At 41.1% G+C, this 10000-nt stretch overlaps 1 non-coding gene and 1 pseudogene across 1 annotated transcript; one reads left to right on the top strand and one right to left on the bottom strand.

The window, feature by feature from the left end:
* Positions 1-136: 136 nt before the first annotated feature.
* LOC137976566 (flavin-containing monooxygenase 5 pseudogene) lies at positions 137-6072 on the bottom strand (annotated as a pseudogene).
* Positions 1396-1468, top strand: Trnaa-agc (transfer RNA alanine (anticodon AGC)). Its single transcript has one exon. It is a non-coding gene; the product is annotated as a tRNA-Ala (tRNA).
* Positions 6073-10000: the final 3928 nt, after the last annotated feature.

Below are 10000 nucleotides of genomic sequence, written 5' to 3'. Positions count from 1 at the left end.
CGTAGTTCCGAGAGATACATTGGTGCCATTCCTTCTAAAATCTTAAATGGGGGCGATCCATTCTCACGTGGTGCTGTCTCGGTAAAGTGAGTAACACTAGCTCTCCTCGATGATGGGACTACGTATTTATATGATTGATGTTCACGTCAATCACTGGCGCTTTAGGAAATGATAATTTGTTTAATAAGACCCGTTTCAAACTTTGGAACGCTAGATATTTAAAAAAAAGTTTGATGGTATTAAAATCCGTTCCAGGCCTTAACATTTTCGGCGCAAAAACCGAAGAACCGAGCTAAAAAAAGGCCAAACCCGCAAAACAGAAAATCCCAATGCTTCCCTCCTCATGCAGATAGAAAGAACAAATAACAAAATTAGAATAAGTACTAAAACACGTTTGTTACTTTTTCCCGCATCTTCTTTCTTTGGCAAGCTGCGGGTCTTTGTAGAGTAAACCACATTTGCTCGAGCATCTTCAATGGCCTTTTTGGCACCTTGCCAGGCACCAGGCCCCATGAGACGGAACTGAGGCGGGGTACAACCACGAAAAATGCACTTAAGGGCCAAGGCAGGGTCACGGATTAAGAGCCACCACAAATTTGGCTTACAGCCAATTTCAGCAGCAATTTCATCCGCATAAGAAATGTAGTCAACCTGGGTGATTTAAAATTTAAAAAAATACTAATAACGGCAAATTACTTGAAGGAATTGCTTTTAAAACAGGATAAAAATTAACGTAACACAAAACAAGTGAATCAAACACTATAGTCAGTTAAGTATATCCCTTGAGCCAACAGCGCATCACCCCCAGGAGGATCGCAAATGGATTCACAGTCCAAGTTGAGGAGAAATTGAGAGAAGTTTACGGGAAACTCAACACTGGACAACTTCTGGGGAAAACTGTAATTGCCCTGAGCGGAATTTGAACCCACGTCCCCTGATCACTAGTCGGGTGTGATGACCACTAGACTATCAGGACAACCATGCTGGCAACATGGCTGATTTATCACTTAATGTGTGGCATTTACGTGGGTCTCCCTAATGGGCCAGTTTTTCTATGTGATAACGCTGGATCAACATGTGATTCACAGGCGGACAAGGGTAATTAATGTAAATAGTCAGTTAAGTAGATCCCTTGAGCCAACAGCGCATCACCCCCAGGAGGATCGCAAATGGAGGATCCTCAACTTGGACTGTGAATCCATTTGCGATCCTCCTGGGGGTGATGCACTGTTGGCTCAAGGGATATACTTAACTGACTGTTTACATTAATTACCCTTGTCCGCCTGTGAATCACATGTTGATCCAGCGTTATCACATAGAAAAACTGGCCTATTAGGGAGACCCACGTAAATGCCACACATTAAGTGATAAATCAGCCATGTTGCCAGCATGGTTGTCCTGATAGTGTAGTGGTCATCACACCCGACTAGCGATCAGGGGGACGTGGGTTCAAATCCCGCTCAGGGCAATTACAGTTTTCCCCAGAAGTTGTCCAGTGTTGAGTTTCCCGTAAACTTAATAGTTCCAATGTTAAGGATATGAGTTGTAATGAGAATTATTGACAAACAATGAAGAGAAAATTGAAGTTATATTATTAACATAACAGGCAAGTACGTGATAGAATCAGCTGAAACAATTACATTATCATACAATTTGTGTTCTGGACACATACCTGTATGGTGTGTCTCTTGCTAGCATAAAACCTTTGAGCCATTTCTTTCCTCTTCATTTCGATGTGATCCATCATGACATCCTTTGAAGGAAGAAATTTCTTACCACTGAAGACTTGTGTTGCCCAGCGTGCTTGCAACTCTGACAGCGCGAAAATAGCTCCAGCAGGCTGAACGCAGCCAATAACTGCAAGGGTTGGTTTGGAGAGATTTGGAGTAAACACGTATTTGTATAAGTCAACTTTGTTGTCACTCACGGGTAGAATAGATTGATCTATACATTTAAACCCTATCTTGTATCCTGGACAGAATATGACCACATCCACGTCGCACAATTCAGAGCCATCATCAAAGACAACTCCTGTTTTGGTAAAGTGGCTGACATTTGGCTTGACAACAATGCTGCCTGTGATAATGCGATGTGGGAGGTCATCATTGATCATCCCGTGTTGACTCAAGAGTGAATGTTGCGGACGCACAGAAAATACCTCATGATCAAATCTTGAGTTTAAAGCTCTGGTAAAAAAGAATTCAGCAACTTTTATTGGTAAGAGACTAATGAATCTAGTGAATACTGCTTGGTCGAGAGGTTCTCCCCCTTCCCACATTCGTGACAGAACCCAGGCTCCTCGGCGGGTGCTAAGATAAACTTGTGGGGTATGGCGGCTGAGTTCAACGGCAATGTCGCCTCCAGAGTTACCAATGCCTGTTTGTAAATAGAAAAAAAACTGGTTAATACCTCACAAATAAAGTACAAAAGCGGTAGTTGTCCGGTTTTCGTCAGAGGGGATCTTCTTTGAACATGTGGGTGTCACGTTGGATTGTATTACCTTGTCTTCAAACGTGATCTTTGGTATAGAGCTAAGGTATTTAACCTGTGGTGTGCTCAATTTTAAAGGAGCTTTATCTTCCATTCATGAGTGTTAAGAATGTCTATTCAACTTATTAATCATTTGTGAAGAAAAACCAAAAGAAATGTTTTATTTATGGTTGTATATCTGACGTAGCATCATATAAATTGACATAAACTCTCCGTTGGCCGGGATTTCTTTGCTTAGATGCCCCGTACTACAATGATAACAGGGAGTTTAAGATCTACGACGGCGACGGTCGACGAAAATGTCACCTCAAAACCTAACTTTTGCTTTCGCGATTATTCAGTCTCGTTCATTTCAATTCAGAGTGGAAATAGAGAATGGAAGATTCTCTGTTGGATGCTTACGTTGTCGTCAAAACCTCAATTTTGGTGATTTCCACGTCGTAGTTATGCAGAGGACCGCAAACATACTTGCTAAAATCTGTGTTGCACGTGCAGCACGATCATTTATGCTCTTTTAACCAATGATATCATTGTTTTGTGGCGATGTCGTAATCGTAGCCGTCGGCGTTTCTTAAACTCTCAAATGATTGGGTGTAGTGCATTAAATAAGTAGTTTACATTATAAAACTCATTAATAATTCACGATGGGAAGACAAAAGAATTGTTTTATTAACTGATTTATCTTCTATTAAAACTGGGTTTATCACCAGGTGGATCCATTGGCAAATAAAAAATATAAATATATGTTACTCTGGTGTTTGAAATATAAATTATGTACAATAAAAACGTTTTCCGACGTTTCGGTTGTATTCAACGACCTTCATCAGGGAAAGTGAAAGATAAAATTTACACGAAAGCTAAGATGTAAACTAAAACGCTAATTAAAATTGTGAAAGTATTACTGATATCAAACTTCAGGATGACGACGTACTTGTTTCTTTCGACGTCGTTTCGTTGTTTACATCGATTCCGGTGGACGTAGCTATTAGTGTTGCTCACAATCGCCTGATCAACGACGAAAATTTACAAGACAGGACAGCCATACCTATTACTGACATTGTCAAATTACTTGACTTTTGCCTGTCAACCACCAATTTTCAGAATGACCACAAGCATTACAAGCAAATTCATGGGACAGCTATGGGCTCCCCCGTTTCCGCTATAATGGGTAACATGGTCATGGAAGACCTTGAAGAAAGAGCGCTAGCTTCACTAACCAATCCACCTTTGTTTTGGAAGAGATTTGTGGACGATGTGATTACAACCGCAAAATCTGGAAGTACACAGACCTTTCTGGAACATTTGAATTCAGTTGAACCTTGCATCACTTTCACAATTGAACGTGAGAACGAGAGTAAAATTGCCTTTCTTGACACCATGGTTCATCACCAGGAAGACGGAAAATTAATCACTACCGTCTACCGGAAACCTACCCACACTGATCGCTATCTGTCATATTAATCACACCATCCCAGTATGCACAAGCGAGCTGTGGTCAAATCATTAATGGATCGGGCCGAGAGAATTCCCTCAACAAAATCCGACCGAAACAAGGAAAAACAAAGAATAATGTCCACATTACAATCAAATGGATACCCCAAACGCTTTATCTTGAATGCCAGCAAACCTAAACCACCATTAAACTACCCATTAACTGGTGCAGAGTCGGAAGAGAAATATTGCACAATACCATACGTTAGCGGGACCTCCGAACCCATAAAGAGAGTTTTGGGCAATCATGGTATCAAAGTGACTTTTAAACCCTACAATACAATTGGCCAGATATTTCCAAAGCCGAAATGGGCAAAGAACAAATTCGAGATCTCGTGTATGACATTCCCTGCGCAGTATGTAGCAAGAATTACGTCGGAGAAACGCAAAGAAAATTTACAACTAGAAAAGGCGAGCATCAAAAGGCCGTCGCACGGCTACAAAAAGAAAAATCAGCACTTGCGGACCACGTTATAAAAACGAATCATGACATCGCGTGGAATGAGGCCACTATTCTCAGAACTAACAATAATTGGCTACAAAGGAAAATTCTTGAGGCTTGGGAAATAAACTGTGCTAAAGACCCCCTCAACCGAGACGATGGAGCACTACTCCCCAAGGAGTATTTGCATTTGACTATTGCAGAAAAGAAAAATGATACTAACTTTAGAATTTTAATTAGCGTTTTAGTTTATATCTTAGCTTTCGTGTAAATTTTATCTTTCACTTTCCCTGATGAAGGTTGTTGAATACAACCGAAACGTCGGAAAACGTTTTTATTGTACATAATTTATATTTCAAACACCAGAGTAACATATATTTATATTTTTTATTTGCCAATGATTTATCCTCATTTGCATGAACGTTTTTTTCGATTTTCCCCGTTAAAATGTCTTGAATCACCAAAAAGACCCAGTGTACATTTACAAACTCGAGGCGAAGCCGAGAGTATGTAAATGTCATACAGATCTGCCTCTCGTATTGTATATATTACATATTCGTTGTCAGTGCATGTTGTGTCACATTTACGAACTCTTGAAGTGAATTGTAAATATTACATAAGCCTCAAACATGTGAATACCATTACTTCGTGCGAAAGAAAAAATTACAGAAGGCGACATGGATTGTTTCTTTTTTCAACTTCCTTTCTTCCTTCAACTCGTTACGCTCCTCCCATGATTATTTCATGAGTTTCCCATGCAATCACAATGAATTTATATAGCCCACCTTCTATTTACATATTCAAATGCGCTTTACAAGTAATCAATGTATCGGTGAGATCGGACATCAGCATATACAGGTGCCACTGGCAGCCGCTATAGAGCGTTTTCACATGACGTCATGGCGGCCATGTTGGTGTTCCAAAACAAAGAAATGGCGGCCATGATGGTGCACCAAACTAATCCTCCGGGAATTAAAATCTATTTTTATGCAAATACTTTCTTTTCTTAAGTAATCCAATATGGCTCCTGGTCACGCGAGTGAAAACGCTCTATTATCTATTAGCGATCTCACCCAACCCGAGAATGAATGAATAAATGAAATGACACCAGATCACAACACCGTGTATGGGTTCTTTTGATGACGTCCAGACAGAGATTAGTCAACCGTGAAGTGTTGTGAGACAAGGTCTACGGTTTATTACGGCAAGCCAAACATGATAAAAGTACGTTAAGTTTGAAATCACCTACCGAGTTTTCTTAATCGATATGCGAGTTTAAGAAATTACTGCACGAGAAATTGAAATCATTATACGAGAATGAAAAACTGTCATACGAGATTCGAAATTACCCGGCTGTCGTGAATGAAAAACAATTAATTGAGAATAACAATGATGCAACAATATACCGAGAAATCTACATCCTATGACGAGAATAAGAAATCGTTTATAGGTGAGAATGAGAAATCGTCACTCGAGTTTTTTCTAAACCGGTGAGCACCACCTAGTTAGCGGAGTGCAGTTTGGCGGGACTCCCGCGCGCCAACGCCTGCCATGCTTTCTTTACCTTCGCTTTTGGGGATTAAAAAAAATGGCACTGCAGCATGAGCAGCAACTGCGTCAACTTCTCTCAGCCAACATCGAGAGTTCATGCTCAAGTATCCCGTGTGTTTGGACGCTCGCAAGTTAATCCAAACTCGAGCCCAAATCAGAATGCAATTGCAAGTTCTTCGCATTTCAGGCGCCTCACGAACATGAGACGAATTCGCACCTCCAATATGAGGAAGAGGACAAATCGGTCAAAACCCAAGGCTACAGAAAAGACTCTATTATTTTGTGATTTGATAATGGAGTAAGTGTTGTACCGCGCCAGGGAAAGAGAGTGGAATTAACTGAGCATGGTTACGTGGTCAGTACTTTTCAGTTTTTGAAAGGCATGAAGGAAGTGCTGGTTGAGGCAACCGGAACGGAGGCGTTTGGAGAAAAGACTCCTACCCTGGTGGACATAGAAATACTTGTGTCAGTCTACAATAATCTCGTTAAGCCGACGCTTGCACCAGGTCAAGAAGGGATTACTGATGTAATCTTAAGGCCGGTTTACACGGTACGACTTGTCGGCCGGTTTTGTCGGACCGATAAATTGTACCGTGTAAATTGTGTAAAACGCGTAACTTTTCCTTAAAAGATCTTTCCGTTGTCCTTTAAGTATCCGCCATTTTAAACGCTTTAATTTTTAAAAGTATTTAGGCGCATTACTCACTCGCATACCCTTTGATTGACACGGCAGTTTCTCTGGAGTGTCCGCCCGACTTCAAAAAATCTTTTGCACTGCAACAGATTTTTTGAATCGAACCGATGTTCATTTCCGCGAATTGGACGTTCTGCAAAAAACCCCTCCCGTTAAATTCGCTTCTCGATTCGCATATGGGAGAGTAGAGTGAAGATCTTGGACAAAATAGATGGGAAATTTGTCCCCCCCCCCCCCCCCGCCCCTTCCCCCCAAATCAAGGATGGGAAAATGGCGCGTTTTGGCTTTTGCGCGGCTTCATCCTTGGTTTGGGGGGATGGTGGTTTGCTGTTCCATTTTATTCTGTCCAAGATTGTAGATAAAGTCCATCTGCGGAACGTCTCCCAAAATCTTATTCGTTTAGCAGAGATTTCTGTATCCCTGTCTGAATGGCTAGAATCTTACGCACTTCATGACACAAATGACGCAATCCCTTAACGAAAGGTTGGAAATAGAGTTCAAAGCCCTAAAAGCTCAGTTTTAAATCGATTGTCTCCAATCTGGGCAGGAAAACTCGCTGCGGGAATTTCTTGTGTGTAAAAAGATATTTGTTAAAAATCGAATAGCGCGAGAAAACTAAACCGCAACCAGTAATGGTAATTAGTTTTGTGGTTTCATGTCGCTTCTGATTGGTTGCTGCACAAAGGGAAATGTCAAAATCAAATCAACGTGTTCACGGTTTTTTCGATCCGCACGGGCTACGATTTCTATTTGTTTGCAAGACAAATTTAAACTTTCAATTTCGGCGAGTGCGTCGAATTGTTTCCATCTCTTCGCAAGCAATACCCTTTCATACGCGACGAAATAAATTACATAAACAAACTAATTAAAAATCGCTTTTGACCTTTTGGCTGTTGAAATGCAAAGAACATTTTCCGCAAAAAACGTTAGTTTGCACAACAATGCTTCCCTTCGACCTTTGCAGGCATTGTTGTAGCTTGTCACGCAATCTGGAAGTGTACTTTGTACCCGCTGAAATCTCACGCAAATCACGTGCGTGGGTCGCAGCTAATTACAACAGAGTTAGGGTAAATCCCGATAAAAGACCCAAAAGGATATTCACACGCAAAAGTTTTCAATAAAAAAGCCTTACTTTATTGTCCTGATGACTTGCTCGCTTTCTGTGTGGTTATTTGTCTGATTTAACGCGATTTAAAAGGGACACGGTCAACAGCTCTGGTTAGTAGCAGCAATTTAATTAAGAAACAATACAACGTTTTTTAAAAACATGTTTCAACAGACTCTTCTGTCATCTTCAGTTTGAATTACAAAGTACATAGTTGGGTTGAGTTTGTGTTCGTTCTTTTCTCTGCTTCGAGGGTTTTTCTCCGGGTTCTCCTCCCTCAGCAAAAACCAGCATGCAGCTGATTCCAGCTGGCTGTAAGCTGTGCTCCAAGGTCATACATGGACCGTATAGCGGCTGCCAGAGGCGTCATGGTATGTTTCGGTTCGACCATGGACACCTACTTATTTTAACAACTAGAAAATGTAAACATTTTGCAAACATAGAAAATTCTACTTCAGACTTTTTGCAGATGAAAGTTGCCACCTGTCCTCGAGCGTTTTGAGAAACGTACGAAAATTTCATAACTTTACATGAAAAAAAAATTGTTTTGGTACATCGAATTCAAGATCATGCTTTGCACCACAAGAAAAACCTCTTATTGAACTATAATATATCACTTAAAGTCCGACGGATTTAGAGCTTTAAAGGTGAAAGCAGCTAAATTACGTGTTTCTAATTTAAGAAGGTGTCACCGTAACGCAATCAACAGGTTTCGCGACAGTGAATTCCTAGACTGCAAAACAGTCGTTTTCTTCCATTTTCGGAAGGCGCGAAGCGCCGTAAGCGTGACCCTCGCGTGTGAAGCGCGCGAGCCTCACTCGCCGTTTCTACACTCGCTCCAGACCTTTCGTTTGAATACTATTTTACCGTGTCGCTTGCGTTCGCAAAAAATACGACTGTTTTGCAGTCTAGTGAATTCCACAAGTCACGACAATTTCCAGCACACGCTGGACTGTTTGGTGGCTCAGTTGGTTGAGCGTTGGGCTGTCACGCGGGAGGTCGCGGGTTCGAACCCCGGCGGGATCATCACTCAGGATCTTAAAATAACTGAGGAAAAAGTGCTCCCTTTGTAATTTCATCTGAAAATGGTTAGACTTTCAAGTCTTCTCGGATAAGGACTATAAACCGTATGTTCTATGTTCAGAAGTTCCGTGATAAAACAACCAGACAAACCAGAATAACATGAAAGTAAGCAATAGAGATAATTATACTGTGTTTGACTATACAAAGTGTTAAAAAGGGTTCACAGGCCTACATGACTCCCTTGTACGTGGTCTGGTTTCTGTTGCCTTTTTGTCATGATTTTGCTCTCTTGAGTAAATATTTGAATGGACGCCTCTTTTTGGCGGTTCCTGTAGGATTCATTTAGCAATGGTTTTTGCCCTATGAGGCTTTACATTTGAATCTCTGTACTGCTGTGTGATACTTTTTCTTCCAAGAAAATATTTGGTGTCGATAATAATGTTTTTAGTTCTGAATGCGACCTTATGGCCTCCCGCTTTTGCGCCAATTTAATTCTATGCTCGACCGATTTGTTTATCGGCGATAGAAGCGAGTGATCTTCTGGTTTTAAATGTTTGACCCCCGGGGGGGGTACTTTAGGAATTTCTGGGTGGGGATGTGCCGCTAAGACCCTAGAACCCTTAGCCTATACCAGAGCTAGTTCAGCTGAATTTTGCTACCCTATACTAGAGTAAACTCCCACCGATTTCCGTCTAACTACCGATACTTGAGAGTTAATAATATCCAGAAGTTTCTCATGATAGCCATTTATCGACACTGTTGAGGCTGAGTTGCGCAAATTTAAACTTTGCAGACTCGACTTTTTAATATTTTTGAGAGGGAATTTCTGGTTTCCTTAGTCTTGATAAAATCTTCAAGCGACTGGTCAGTTTCGTGAAAAATGATACCCTATTCTAGACCCAAACGCTCTGATTTATATACCCTATGCTAGAGTAAACTGCTTGAAAACCATACCCTTCACAGCGGCACATACCTATATAGCCCATATATGGCAGTCCCCCCCCCCCCCCCGGTTTGACCCGGGCCCGGGTTCATTTTGTTTTTGAACGCCTATCAGTGAGATAGCTGACTTTTTATAGGCTTTGTTTGCCTTTTTCTGCGTTTCTTAAGTTGTTGATCTGTTGATCAACTGGGACCGATTCTCAAAAAATTATCCATCGCAATCACTGAAAAATTATGCATCTCACATTTCCCGCTCGCATGT

This window comes from Montipora foliosa, chromosome 11 (genome assembly GCF_036669935.1).
Source record: "Montipora foliosa isolate CH-2021 chromosome 11, ASM3666993v2, whole genome shotgun sequence".
Taxonomy (NCBI): domain Eukaryota; kingdom Metazoa; phylum Cnidaria; class Anthozoa; order Scleractinia; family Acroporidae; genus Montipora; species Montipora foliosa.
The sequence above is the reverse complement of the archived record's forward strand: the minus strand, read 5'-3'. Positions and strand labels throughout refer to the sequence as shown.